We start from the raw sequence: 15855 nt of genomic DNA, 5'->3' as shown, positions 1-15855 counted from the left end.
GCATCATTGTTGTTCAGCTTCAGAGGTTTGCAGGAATGAACTGATGACCAGAAACAGCTGCAAAGTCCAAGAAAATACCAGCTGGAGTTCAGCTGCATTTGAAGAAGTCAAAGAAAAGTAAGGATGGCAAAGGGCGACGTTTTCTTCCAAAGAACTGCAAACATGGTCGACGCCTCATTAGAAGAATCATCTGGACATTTGTGAGGAACTCTAACCAAGAAAGCAACGTCACACAGATCCAACAGACAGTTTCCATGACTGCAAGTGTTCAGTGGAAAAATGCTACGTTGCATTATTGCATCCTCTCACCACAGGAGGCGCTGTTGGCACCACTGATTGCTGATCAGCTGTTCTCTGATGATCTGATTGATACTGTGAATAACGGGACTCACTGAACTCTGTGACACAGTGAAGATTACAGAGTTTAACTTCAACATCTGACTGACGTCACACAGACAGAAGGATGAACCAGTGAGGCACAGAACACAGTTACTGGAGATACTGGATCAGCTCCATGTGAACCTCTGATGGAGAAGCTGCTGAGCCAGAGAAACATCAGGACATGACAGCAGCTGCACTTATCTAACAACATGTAGCAGAGCTGATCTATGTTAGAGGATCTATCACAGCAGCTGAAGCCAAAGTCCAACACTGGATACCAGCTGAGCCTGTGCTGAGTGTAGTGTTACAGGAAAAGGGCAGAAACACTGGTAGCTCCCAGTGATGCTGACTGGGGCACAGAGCTGAATGATGCAGCATCAGGACACTGTTTCAGTCTGACTGACAGAGAAACCTGTAGCTGTATCTACATGTGAGGCAGAGGCCACACAAGCAGCTTTCTATGTTTCACAGTGACTGAGATCTTCAGTGGGGGTGGACATGCTCCTGTACAGACCTCTGAGGAGAACCAAGGTGCAGTCAAAGAGTCCAGTCTGTCCTCACAGATGTGAACATGTGCTTTCATCAGGTCTGCTGTCAGCTAGCAGGCTCACATCAGAATCACTGTTCCTGAAAAACACAGTCTGTGTGACATCATCAGTCAGCTGATGGTCCCAGATCTGAATGGTTTCTGTCTCTACTGAGGAAGTCAGAGAATATCACTGAGGTGTGGATCAGGTCTGAGTGAGCTGTGGAGGGACAGCTTTAAACAGTCCACAGGTCTCACGTCCTGCTCAGTCTGGTAGCAGATACCTCGTATTGTTCCAGATGTGCTGACATCAGCAGCAGCACAGCTGTGTGATACCATGAATCTCAGTTATTGATCCAACACACAGTAAATACAAAGATCAGGATTTCTGAGAGTAATCATTATGAGTCTGAACACATGATCACTGAATGTTAGTCTCCACAATAATAAGCTAACACAAGCAAACACAGCTTTCAGCTCTTATTTTGAAACTGGCTTATTCAGAGAGCTGTGATGTGAGCGTGCCTGGCTCTGAGGCACTTGGGTCAGCCTCTGTTGTTTAGAAGTGTTACAGACTGTGAATGACACAGACCTGTCAGTTTCCATGTTTGTCTGTAACACAGCTCAGGGCTCCATGCTGAACGCATCCATCCAGTGTTATTGATCCAGGACTGATACCAGCATTGGGATCAATACTACAACACACAATCACATGTGTCCACGTGATGTGTTTGACCAGCTTTATTCATTAATGATCAATCAGCTTATTTACTGCATCTGAGTCCAGCTTCATTTAAATGATCCAACCATGAAAATGACATCAGTCCTACAGAAGCACTTCATGCTAACAGGAAGTCATTTATTAAGGTGGAATAACACAGAGACACAACCACTCACAGCTAACCTGACCCCACTAACTGCATGTGTTTGGACTGTGGGAGGAAGCCGGAGTACCGGAGAGGACGCACACAAACACGGGAGAACATGAAGCTCTGAAACAAAGATGGTGGATTTCACCTCAGGACCAGGCAGGGTTACGGGGGTCATGACCCCCCAATAATAGATCCAGCTACACTGAAACTGTCAATTTCATTTACTTTTCCTGTTTTAAACCTATCAGGCTGCTTTGTGGCTCACTCAATACTAAACTAAGATACTTTCAGTGTGAATCATTTGCAGGAACACAGGCAGGATTTAAAGTGCAGAACTTTACAGTCTCTGTCTCAAAGTTGGTCTAAACATGCTAACAGCTCTTTGTTTTTCTCAGTTTTCACTGGTTTGATGTAATGAAAGAAATTTTAAAGAAGCAGACGATTGTTGTTATTTTAGTTCTATAGTTTCATAAATCGTGGTGTGGATCTAAGTCAACATTCAGAATAAATAAGATAATCGTGTCTACACCCATCTGGACCAGCCGGCGAGCACTGTGAGGGTCATGTTTTTTGACTTTTCCAGTGCTTTCAACACCATCAGGCCGACCCTCCTGGGTGATAAGTTAGCAGCGATGCAGGTGGATGCTTCTCTGGTGTCCTGGATTGTTGATTACCTGACAGGAAGACCACAATATGTACGTCTCCCACAGTGTGTGTCTGACAAGGTGATCAGCAACACAGGGGCACCACAGGGGACTGTCCTCTCCCCCTTCCTCTTCACCCTCTACACCACAGACTTCAGCCACTGCACAGAGACCTGCCATCTTCAGAAGTTTCCTGATGACTCTGCGGTGGTTGGATGCATCAGCAGGGATGATGAGACAGAGTACCGGGCTGTGGTCGACTCCTTTGTCACGTGGTGTGAGCAGAATCATCTGCAGCTCAACGTGGCAAAGACCAAGGAACTGATCGTGGACTTCAGGATGACCAGGAAACACTTGACCCCTGTTTCAATCCAGGGGGTCAGTGTTGACATTGTGGAGGACTATAAATACCTTGGAGTTCACATTGACAATAAACTGGACTGGGCTAAAAACACCACAGCACTTTACAGGAAGGGCCAGAGTCGTCTCTATTTTTTGAGGCGACTGAGGTCCTTCAACATCTGCCAGAAAATGCTCAGGATTTTCTATGAGTCTGTGGTGGCCAGTGCGATCCTCTATGCTGTTGCATGCTGGGGGAGCAGGCTGAGGGTCGCAGATGCCAACAGACTTAATAAACTGATCCGTAAGGCCAGCAATGTTGTGGGGATGGAGCTGGACTCCCTCAAGGTGGTGTCGGAGAGGCGGATGCTGTCCAAGATAAAGACAATGTTGGATAACACCTCCCACCCACTCCATGACATGTTGGTCAGTCACAGGAGCTCGTTCAGTGAGAGACTGAGATTACCGAAAAGCACCACTGAACGACACAGGAAATCTTTCCTGCCTGTGGCCATCTCCCTGTACAACGCATCCACTTAACACACTGTTTGCTGCTACAGCTACACATGTTTCTTTTCCAACTATTTATTTATAAGTGACTTATGTATGTATGTATGTATATATATGTATATATTGTACTATTCTTAGTTAGCGTATTGTCTGTCTTGTCTTAATGTTGGTTTAAAATGGAGCACTGTAACAAAAAATAATTTCCCCCAGGGATCAATAAAGTATTCTGATTCTGATTCTGATTCTGATAATACAGCACTTTGATGGTTGCCTTTGTATTTTCCCAGCAGTGCTCAGGTTGGTTCTCGGCTACATTTACATACAGATGTTAATGTGTTCAGCAGCTGGACTCATCTGAGGAAGGAACATTGGAAAGGTGCTCAGTGCACAACTGCATCACTAATTTTATGTAAGACCCTGTGTTTTATTGTATTTATATATTTGTAACATTTGACTCAAACACTTTTGGGAAGGATGAAAATGTTTTCAGGAGGAAGTTTTTCCTTCTGTCCGACTGCAGTACACACAACACTGCGTCTCCCCCCATTATCACACTTCCTCAGGCTGGTGATGAGCGCCCCCTGGTGTCAGTGTTGATGACGTCATGCACAGTGAAACATAAACAGTGTCTGTTAATAAAAAATCATGTGTCCATTTTCATGTTTGCATCATGTTTCTGTAAAATCATCAGCTGTTTCTGAACCTTCTTCATTGTTTGACTCATTCCAACAGCTGTGAGCTGTGATGGAGTCAGAGCAGCTTCATCACTGATGTTCAGGTGAAGCTGAACTTAATAAACTGTAGAAATGATCAGGATTCAGGTTGGATGTGTAAAACACTTCTGTGTGAGGTCGCAGTGCTTCATATGTGTGTGTGGGCTGAAGCACACACGTGTGAGTCCTCAGAGGTTTCACACACATCACTGCACACACTTATAATCCTAGTTTAAGCTTGTGGATCATATCGGACACATCAGCAGCTCTTTGGAGACAAAGATTTGAGATTTAAGATGAGTCATAGTCTTTCTATCCATGGTAGCTTCCACTGCTGAGGCTCGGGAAACATGAAGAGGATGATTAAGAGCAAGCATCAGCTCTGTCTCATCTAACTACACAGTATTATGATCATGCACTTATGTCTCAAACTAAGACACAATGAGACAAAATGAGTTCTGTGAGTCTTTCGATTATCAGTAAATTCTGGTGACAGTTTGACGCTCAGTGGAGCCATTTTTGGTTTGTGATGAGTGTTTTGTGAGCTTCTGTTTTGTGAATCGCTCTTTGTAATTTAGAAGATCGTGCAGAAATGTGCGCGCCCTTATCTGAGAGGACACGGAGAGAGTGTCGCAGACTCGAGGTGAGGAGATAAACCTCGGAGCTGGATGGCCTGCACGTTACCCATGTGCATCTTTTCAGTGACATCAAGTGAACCCATAATAAGCATTTCTATGTCTTAGACATCATGTCCATTTCTAATGAGAGATTATTTTTAAATGAGGGAAACCTGGTCTAACAACACGCTTCCAACAGAGCTAAAGGTTCACCACAGTGAGACGGTGGGACTCTGATAAGAACTGAAACACTGTGTATGAACAGCTGAGACAAAACTATATATAAACACTCATTTATTCCAGTTTAGTTTACAATGATTTTAAAGTAATGTGGAACGATTCATGTTCATGAGCTGTTACAAACACAACTATTGATTTGTCTATATATGGTCGGACTACAAGGCTTGTGTTGAGGCTCTTGGAATAATGTGTGAATTACAGCAAGAAATGATGGTTTTCCATTTTACCAAAGTGGAATAAAATCACCACAGCAAAGAAATCATGTTATTGTCTGCAGCTAAAATATATGGTGAACATGGTTTTATAATAATGTGCAAACACAACCTCACTCTGCTCTATACGAGGAGCCAACCACAGCTGTCCGGGTCTTCATCCACCACCTCCACCATCTTTGCTCATCATCATTCACTTAATTGCTGATTGGTTTAAATCAAACTCCATTACAGGTTCAACTCCATTATATAACAGCATGTTGACTTTGGATCTGGTGTGCAGTGCCACCTTAAAAGATGAGGAAACTAAGAGATTACAAAAAAAGAAGTGGAGGAGTTAAAGAGCTGCAGCAGATTAACAGTTTCTGACAGTCATGTGTTAGAAAGAGGACGATTAGATGAGCTGAGGGATCCATCTACTGCTCAGTGAAGCCTCATCAGAAACAGTCTCAGTGGAAGGATGGCTCTATTGTTAAGGAAGGACACAGGCAGAAAGACTGGCGTCTGTCACACAGGAACTGGACTGAAAATCAGCTGCACATATTCATCAGTATGTGCAAACATATTATAGGTGTGGAATTCAGGACAGTACCATCAGAAGTTGATCCACTGTGCAAATGTCTGATTGGCAGTGGCTTCATTTTTCACTATGAACAAACTGCTAATGCAGCATCACAAGACGTCAGCCATGGATTGGCCTCCCCAGACCTCAACATTACTGAAACATCTTAACAGAGGATGGAAACAAAGGGAACCAACATCCAAGAAAAGAGCTGCTGCTGAAAACTTCCTCACAGAAAACACAAACAAGCTTGACTAAGAGACTCCAGGCTGTGCTGAATTATAAAGGTGGACTGACCTCCAGGGTCCTTAGTATCATATAAGCTCAGTTTGTGTCTTATATACTTTCCATTTATATAACAAAATATATAGAAAGGAGGGTGGTTTAAGATGTCTGTAGAGTTTTATTCATTATCTTTAGACAAACAAAGAAAGCACCATCCATTCGTCTCCAGTCTGTATGAAAAACAGGGGAAAGGTCAAATTAAACCTTTGAAATTCCTTTCACAATAAATCCATAAATAAACAAAATAAAACATAGAAAAGTGTTTAAACCCACTTTTCCATAAAGCTGTCAATAGGAAATGTTCCAGTAAACATGTCTGTGTTTCTGCTGTTTTCCTTTCATGCGTCCACAGCTGACAGGTAACCCTATTGGAGTCGCCATAGTGACGGGTGGCGTCTCAGCTTCAGCGTGTTGATGGGCACAGCCACGGTTACCACAGCTGGAGTTGGTGTACGGCGAGCTGTGAGAGGACAGAGATGGAGAACGCACATTTAACTCTTTAACAGGAGATACGTTACGACTAACAGACGACTGCTGTCTACATGATGTCTTTGCAGCCCTTATGCTACATGTTACACAACTTTTCTTCATGCCAACAAGACTGAGGTGCCACATAGTCGACACATACAGCTGATTATGATGCATGTTTTACTATTGCTATGTTCACATCATCTGCTTGGCTTTATTACTGAGAGCCTGGAGATCCTCTGACGTGTGCATGGCTAATGTGAAGTATGATTAGTCCTACATGACATCAACAGCAGAGGCAATGAAAGCTTTGTTGTTAACAGGTTGTAGGTAAAGTCAAATGTCTACTTCTACACTTGTGTTGGGTAAAGTTCGTCTCACTGCAGCAGATTTATATCTGTGCTTTCACAGGGCGTGATGTGGAGCTCAGCGCTGAGGTGCAGGTCTCCTTGGAGACGGCATCCTGGCTGAAATATTATCATGCTTCCAAAACATTTCAGCTTTTATTTTGAAAGAAACAAGACTTGAAAACGAATCCCCTTCTTCCTCTTTGTCTTTGTTCTTCAGAGGAGTGTCACCTGGACAAACTCAGGGCTGTTCTAGAGCCTTTCTTATTATTTGACTCCATAGAAATAAAACTGAATGGAATCAAACAAAAACTCCCAAACAGCTAAAACACTTTGCTTTATTCTCTTTTTTAACAAATACGTTGAAGTCCATCCACAACAACACAGCTGAGATCTCCTTTGTAATCAAGTGTTTACATCCTTTGTACAGATCTGCATACAAAACAATCATTTACGTCCCACAGAAGTCTAGTTACACGTAACTATACAAGAACTGGTGAATGACAGAAACATGAGACACATGATCACAGGTGATAACAAAAAGAGAAAGAATTCATGTGTTAGTGATGTTTTTCAGCCCTGATGGCTCATGTTGGAGAAACAAGCTGAGGTACGTGGAAAGTTCACACACACAAGTGGGCGTGAGCGCACACACAGAGAGAAACACAACTGAAGCATCTGTTTGCTGTTTCTGCTTTCATCATCTCTGCTGCTGTGTCAGGCTGGGGTCTCTCAGTGACGTGGTTGAGGTGAAGTATGACGAGTATCCCTGATTCAGTCCATCGAGACAAAGGGCAAAGAAAGCTGTTGTTAACAAACTCTATGGTGATGTGGCATTTAGCTCTGACTCTACGCTCTGCTGAATCCTTTGAACCTGCTGATCAGTAAAGCTCTACGTGCTGCAGCAGATTGACCTCATCTGTGTTCACAGGTGTGGACCTCAGCGCTGAGGTGCAGGAGACTTTCATTCAGTTCTCCCTGCAAACAGCATCCAGCCTGGAAATACTGTCATCTTTCCCACAAATGGTGCTCTTATCTCAGAGAAGAAGTCTGATGTAAATAACTGCAATCAACAGTGATGTTCTGCACAGATCACTTTTCCATTTTGCTCTCTAGATGAGTCCCAGCTGCCTGACCTTGTGTCCAGGTGATCGTCTCACTGAGGAGCTTTTGTTCTGAAAATCTCACGTCCATCACCTGTTTCCTTTTTACTATCTCTGCTCTTTCTTTATTCACAATGCTCATAATATCACACAATTATATTCATCACCTGCATGTTTTTATCCAGCTGCTGTTAGAACCAAACAAATAAAAAGGATGAAAAGCCTGAAATCCTTTGATTTATTACATTTGAAACAAATATGAGAGCATCCCTAACAGCACAGCTGAGACCTTTGTTTTAATCAAGCCTTTGTATCGACACACTTGTAAAGATTCATATACAAAACATAATAGAATAAATCAATATAAAATACACATAATCACAAAAATGCAGCCATGTTGTGAGTTTGCATCTAAAACATGCATGTTTCCCTTTGTACAGGCAGATTTACAGCAGACAAAGCAACACGCTGATCGACTTTGACCGCTGCAAAAACAAAATACCCACCAAGTCTGAAGTCGATCAGAGGAACTGTTGACAGACTGACAGACAAACAGATGCTTGATTCATTAGTGCGATTAAATGTTCTTCTTTAGCAGCATCACTTCATGTGTTTGTGTTCCAGGAATAAAGGTCTGTTTAAACTGGACGTCTCCTCAGCATCACTCGTGCTGTCATGGTTTCAAAGCTGTGCAGAAAGAATCTGAGGGATGATACAGAGGTGACCAAAGTTACAAACATCCAGCTGTGCTGCAAATGTTTGCAGAGCTCCAAACTCTTTGGCTTTCTGCAGAGCAAGTATGGAAGAAGCACCTGAGCTAACTTCAGTTTAGACGATATGAGGAAAAATGGTGCTTCCCAAAGTTTCCTACAAGTATCCAGTTTATATTTAGAGAAGCGAAGGCTCTTTATCCTGACAACTACTCCCTGGTGGATCCCTGTCCTGTGACAGCAGCAAAGACTGTGTATCAGTATCATCAAAGCCACTTCAATAACCAGTGTTTAAAGCTCTCTAGCAGATGGACTTCAGTGGCAGCAGCCTCTGTCTGCTGTGTACAGAAGGTTCTCTGATGAAGCACACAGCAGATGCTGCACTACAACAGCAGCAGCAGCTCAGCTTCAGTTTGCTTCGACGCCCTTTTTGACCTGTGAAACAGCAGAAAATGAAACATTTCAACACCCGTTTGTTAGCGTGAGCTATTCTGCTGTTTTTCATCATTTCACAGGTGAAATAAAATCACATTTACTTCCTGTAGGAGTGATCGTGTCCAGCCTGACTGAGACCATGTGCTCCATCCTGCACAGGTAATAAACCTCTGACATGAAGGGCTGTCAAGTAGTTTTAGACAAATGGGGGTAAAAGAGACGTTAAAAGCTTAAAGAGAAACTACATTTTCTAAGAACTGTCTGACGTTCACCTCTCACACAGTGGATACGATTCTGCCGCTGCAGGAATAATCTTTGTGCTTATGAAACTGTCCATGTGTTTGCAGAAAATGTCACATGTTCAAAGCCATCCCAGCACCTGGGGTTTGTATAAGTGCAGCTGTTGGTGGGGAGATAGTCTCACTCTTCTATATAAAGAGTCAGCAGGCAGCAGATCTTCATCTGTGATCTCCTCCATCATCACGTCTTCACTCTTCAGCAGCTATGGCTTCACTTCGTGCCCTTCTGGGAGTGGTGCTGTGCTCCTCATGGTTTCTGCTTCTGCCTCAGGCGGACTTTGATTTACAGAGTCATCCATAATATTTTTTATTTTTTATTTTACTGCCCATCTATTTTCATACAAATGTCTCCGTCTTATGGAAAAGGGGTGGAGCTTATCCAACGAGGACAGGCAGGGCCCCCCCAGACAGTTTAGCAGTCTATACAGGAGGCTGACCTTTGCAACATGTACTTCTATAATGACTTCACCATTTAGGTTATTTGGTTATGTTTCACCCTGGATTTTGTGTGATAATATTTATTTTGTCCACTGATTTAAAAACAACAAACTATATGAATATAAAACAGAGTGAACAACAAAACATCAGCTTTGGAAACTTTGATGTAAAATTCTGCAGTTGTTTTCTCAGATATAGCATAAATCAAACTAACATACATCAGTGTATTATTAATGTGCACACACACACACACACACACACACACACACACACACACACACACACACGTGTTACAATAAACAGCTCTTATGCTTCTGTATGATTCTCAGTGCTTTCCATTTGCGTGTCCACAGGTTGCTGTAAGTGGTGCTTGACTGCAGTTTGCTCTCATTTCAAGTGGTTTGCTGTCACAAAGCCAACAGGAAGTCCGGCCATGGTTGAGCCAACTGAAGATGGGTTGAAGGTGGCGTCCTCGTTTCCTCTGAGTGCGAGAGGACAGACAAAGCAAACACCGTTTGGACAGCATTAAAATATTTACACTGATGATTAATGTTGTGTCTTTGCACCTGTAGCGATACATGTTGGAAAATGGAGACTTTAGCCACCAAGACTGACGTGCCTGGAAACTTCCCTGTGAGTACGCCCACAAAGACAGGAAACAGTTTAGCCACCGCGGTTAATCCTCCATCATCATCATCCAGTATTTTTCACATCTTTTCTTCTGCTGTTTCCCTTGTTGTCAGTCACGGGGTTTGTGACTGAAATGCGTGTGGTCGACGGGAAGCCTGACGAGTACGGCCTGAATCATTCCATCAACACCGGACGGAGTGAAACCTTTGTTGAAAACAGATTATATGGTAACGTTGCATTTAGCTTCAGTAAACTGTGAAGTTACAGCAGCAGATTTACATCACGTGGCTTCACAGGAAGTAGTCTGGACCTCAGCGCTGAGGTTCAAGCAGCTCTGCTTGCAGACGGCATCCTTCCTGAAAATGTTCTTCATCTTCCTAAAACCAGAACTTTTACATTGGTGCTGAAGTTCTATATAAAAACAGCCTGAAATACAAAGTGATGTTATAATTCAGACTGAAACACGTAGGACACATAAGAACATCAGGAAATAAAACACCGATAAATATAACCTCAGTAAAAGAAGTCAGCGGGGTTACTACAGCTGTGTACAGCCTGCGCTTTGTCGGTGGGATTGCTTGCGAGGCGAGCGGGTCTATCCCACGCTTTGCCGTGAGACTGGGCAGACATCTCCGAAATCATCGAAGCACTTTTGCAAAGAGGCTGTATCTTGACAAACCGACCAGACACATGAAGATTAAACCGCTACATTCTCGGCTAAAAAAAATTTAAAACGGTATTTGGTGACACACACACAGGGTTTTTCAAAGCTCAGTTCTGTTAGCTTCCACATGCCGGGTGTTGTGTGCTAGAAACAATGGCCACCAGGCCAAAGCAATGGTTTTGACTCGATCAGCGTTAACCCCGCCCCCTGAGTTTGATGGGTGATGCTGACAGATAAAATTATTTCATGATGAAAGCCAGGCGCCAGGACTGCCAAAATGAAATAAATAAATATAGCATTAAATAATTAATTAAATGTGTCAATAATTAATTAATTAAATGTGTCAATAATTAATTAAAATGTGAAATACATAAATAATTAATTAAATATGTCAATAATTAATTAATTACATGTGTCGATAATTAATTAATTAAATGTGTCAATAATTAATTAAAATGTGAAATACATAAATAATTAATTAAATGTGTCCTCATAAGACTTTGTCCTCATAAGACTTTGTTGTTACACTATCTCTTACCGTACATTACCAAATCTCCATTTGCACTATTTGCCCATTTGCACTACTCTGCCTGGTTTGCACTCAATGTCATTTACTCATTATATTGTATATTGTATAGCTTTCTTGTTATATGTAAAAATTGTATTGTATTTATTTATTTAAATTTTACTTTTTAATTATTTTACTTGCATTTTTAATCACTCTTATATTTAAATGTTCATTTGCTATTTTATCTAGGGATTGAGAGTAACGAAGTTTCTATTCTCTGTATGTCCTGTACATGTGGCAGAATTGACAATAAAGCTGACTTTGACTTTGACTTTGACTTGAAATGTGTCAATAATTAATTAATTACATGTGTCATAACTATTTATTTAATTAATTAATTCCAATTTTAATTAATTATTGCCACATTTAATTAATTATTTAATGGTGTATTTAATTAATGCATTATGGCAGTCCTGGCACTCCATACATCTCACCCAGCGGTGCCCAAAGAGTTAAATTACTTCTACTGGAGTCCTGGTCATGTGACAAGTATGGCCAATGTGATTGGCTGAGCCTGTCAGGGAGCTCTGTTTAGTTTCAGCAGCGGCAAGCCTGCGCTGCGAGGAGGAGAGGAGGACGGCAGCAAAGAGGAAGAAGCTGGATGTAAGAAAGTGTTTTTCAAAGAAACCTGTGAGTCACTTAGAGCCAAGTTCACTCATAAAATGTGTCACAATAACGTTACAGGTAGTGATGGCTAAATGAAGCTTTCTGAAGCTTGTATTGAAAAACGGTTCATTACTCGAAGCTTTTCAACACAGTCCTCTCTGGTGACATCTGGTGGCCAAAAATATGAAGAGCAGCTTGAATCCACAAAAGAAAACCAACTGCTTCATAATGACTGCTCACTCTACAGAGTGGAGTTCTGTCTGATATTGGGCCGCCGCTGTGTTGCTTTGAACGTGTATTTTTTGGTGGTTAAAAAATGTGTTTTATTTGTTTAATAAATAGTTTTGACCGGTAAACTCTCCTTGTTTAAACATGCACCATGGTGTGGTCTTTCTTTGCTTGTGACTTCTTGATGTTGGTAAATACAATAATTGAAAAATACCACGTTACATATATATACATGTAATAATGTACAACACATTATGGAGTATGCTTCTGCTGTGAGGTCCTGCCTCCATGCAGGTATGCATTTAATCGCCGGAGGGGTATATTTATAAATAATATTATCCATCCATCCATTCGCTTCCGCTTATCCTTTTCAGGGTCGCGGGGGGCGCTGGAGCCTATCCCAGCTGTCATAGGGCGAGAGGCGGGGTACACCCTGGACAGGTCGCCAGTCTGTCGCAGGGTCAACACACAGGGACAGACAACCATTCACACTCACACCTAGTGGCAATTTGGATTATCCAATTAACCTATCCCCACAAGCTGCATGTCTTTGGACGGTGGGAGGAAGCCGGAGTACCCGGAGGGAACCCACGCAAACACGGGGAGAACATGCAAACTCCACACAGAAAGACCCCGGCCTGATGGTGGAATTGAACTCAGGGCCTTCTTGCTGTGCGGCAACAGTGCTAACCACTGTGCCACCGTGTTGGTATAAATATAATAAATAATATTATATTAGGGAAATTTTCCCAGACATATTTTTGACCTGGGGGTAGAATTGATTGTGAAATGGAAAATGCTTATGAACTTGCAAATGAAAAACATGATGCATTGACGGTAACCCTTTTTCATTTTTATTTAAGCAGAGAATTTGTTCTAGTGTGCGATGGCCGAACCTGTTCCTTTTCGTGGAGATCATTTCTCCTGCCTTAAGGAAAATCCCTTCACATGGCACAGAGGAGGCTGGAGTGCAGAGAAACTGGTAGAGATGCAGTTGTACAGTCTACCTGGGCCCCACAAACTATCAGCCAAAGAGAATAAATAAATTCAATTGCTGCACATTTGGCAGACTAACATTTTCAGATGAATTAAACAATAAAATATATATTTTTACAACATTACATGTAAAGAGTCAAGTGGAAGTTTTTCTAAAGTTATTTAATGATATTTATATTATGGAAGCAGATTTTTGACATCTTATCTTTTTCCCGTTTTCAGATATAATAAACACGCACAAAACAAAAGCAAACGGCCAGAACACAAAGCTGGAAAACCCACCGGATCGACCAAAATCAACTCAAAATTCTCCCACACAACAGAACCTCCTCTATTCCTCACTGGCTCCAAATCTCTCAGTGGAATGATCACTGGTTCACTATCTGTCACCACCAAACACTCCACAAATCCCGCGAATGATTCACTTCCTTATAAACCATTGAATCAGACACCGAAGCAGTTAGGTTCTAAATGAAGCTTCGGACGTCACTGATCACTCTGGCCAAACGAATCAAGCTTCGACACAGAGCTTCTGAAGCAGTGTGTTGATTTTTTTTTTTTTTGTCCCGTTTGGATCTATAGCATCAGAATTGTTGTCTTAAGGCCAAGAAAGATGCCAGGCGGATTTATTTTACCAAGTGGATCATCATGGCCTTGCCATATTGGTCCATTTGATTGACCTTTATTATAATTATGAATTTATTTTATTTTCAGCTACAAACGGGACAGACATGACTGGGGGATAGGACAGGGGGAAAGAATGAAAGAAAGAGAGGGAGAGAAAGAAAACCAAAGGGGAGAAGAGACGGTGAGAAGGGGGGAAGAGAGAAAAAAACAAACAAATAAAAAAAACAAAACTCCTGGGTCACCTGTATGGAGAAAAAAACCCAGAGGAGACAGCAAACAACAAAGAGCAACATAATAAAAAAAAACAGCACCATCACAATAAACTAGCTAGCAGTAGATATCAGTAGATACTAAATAATAAACGATATTGTGCAGCACGCAAGATAGACAGCGCACAATGTGCTTTGAGGCAGGAGCCAAGAAAGCTGTAGTCCGTGTCTGTGAATACACATGTGTACACCTGTGTGCATACCTGTGTGGATCAGCATGCTTGCATTCCAAAGGTTTCTCCATGTAACGATCTGCTAGAGGGTGTGGGGGGGCCACAGCCCCGTCCTTTATGGTATCAAGCAGGTATGGAGGAGCTCAAAACTCCAGACATCCAGAGGCCCCCAGAACACAAGAGACCAAGGAAGACCCACAGAGGGGCAGCCGCGCCACTGTCCCAGAAAGAGCTGAGGAGAGTCCCAGATGAGGGCTCACTCAGCAGCCGCGGAGCAGAAGCCAGGGGGGGTTGCAGTGACGCGCCCGTGAGCTCCGCCGGCCCCCAGCCGTGCCTGAGTGACCGAGCCCCAGGCCGAGAGGCCGGGGGCACCCCACCTCCGAAGTGGCCCGAGCGAGCCCCAATAAGCGGCCGCCAAGGAGTGAGCCGGTGTGTGTTGATTTTTTTGACACGCACCGGAGCTTCAGCTTCAAGCGGACCATCAGCACTGTTAGTTCTCTCAGTCTCAGAGCAGCGTTTCTAATTTTGATTGAAACTGTCAGAGAAAACGGCAGCCTCGAGCAGCCCGGATATTAGTTTACAGAGGCTGTTAGAATTATATGTCTAATGTTAAAATGTTGGTGACACAATAATTTCATCCTAATGGCACTGACGTATTCATAGGGTTCATTTTTGAGACAATATATCATGAGGTAGTCACGATTTTGCAAATTTTCCACCTTGTAGTGCAGTTTGCACAGTTTTAAAATGCACTCAGCCTACAAACATTACTGACGAGTCAGGATCTGCACAAAGTGACAGAAACACTGAAGCAGCTGCACATTTTATTCTTATTGTCATGTTTGTCCTGTTTGTCAGGTGACAGAAGAACCAACACAGAGCTCAGAGAGCAATGGTGACACAAGGTCACAGGTGAAACTGGAGGATGACCTGATGGTTCATGACTGTATTTGAAGCACATGTGTGACTGCATGTATGTGGAGTGTCTCACTGTTATTGATCAGGTGACAGAGGCAGCTCTGCCATGTAGCTCAGAGGTGGAGAGGAGAGCTCACAGGTGACTGTAGATTAACTAGTATTTATCATGACAGTTGTCAGGCTGCTGATGTAAACTGATTCATTAGTGTATGTTTGACAAAGAATCTGAATTGACACGTCTCACTTTTTATATGGCACGAATCCATGTGTTATTTTATCAGGTGACAGTATGTCCTAGTGCAGTCAGAGGGGAGGAGCCAGGGCCAAAGGTGAGGCACATCAAGCACAGAATAATAATTTAATCTGAGGATAAAACGCAGGTACTGAGGCTGAAAGAAGCTTCAGTGCTCTCAGAAGACTAAAAACATGCTAAGGTCAACAATGACTCAAACGAGATGAAACAATGCTGCTGTGT

General features: G+C 42.5%; 2 protein-coding genes across 3 annotated transcripts in view; one reads left to right on the top strand and one right to left on the bottom strand.

Moving 5' to 3' along the window:
• The window catches only part of LOC146606877 (protein NLRC3-like), a 563637-nt gene that overhangs the window by 301528 nt on the left and 246254 nt on the right, over positions 1–15855 (bottom strand). The window lies entirely within an intron of this gene.
• The window catches only part of LOC146606884 (protein NLRC3-like), a 501574-nt gene that overhangs the window by 421793 nt on the left and 63926 nt on the right, over positions 1–15855 (top strand). The gene's annotated exons all lie outside the window — the stretch shown is intronic.

The sequence above is a fragment of the Diplotaxodon limnothrissa genome, unplaced genomic scaffold (assembly GCF_057381915.1).
Source record: "Diplotaxodon limnothrissa isolate DT_005_m unplaced genomic scaffold, D_limnothrissa_male_GT1.1 unmapped_scaffold_4, whole genome shotgun sequence".
Lineage (NCBI taxonomy): Eukaryota > Metazoa > Chordata > Actinopteri > Cichliformes > Cichlidae > Diplotaxodon > Diplotaxodon limnothrissa.
Note: the sequence above shows the minus strand (reverse complement) of the source record. Positions and strands in the feature narration are given on the sequence as shown.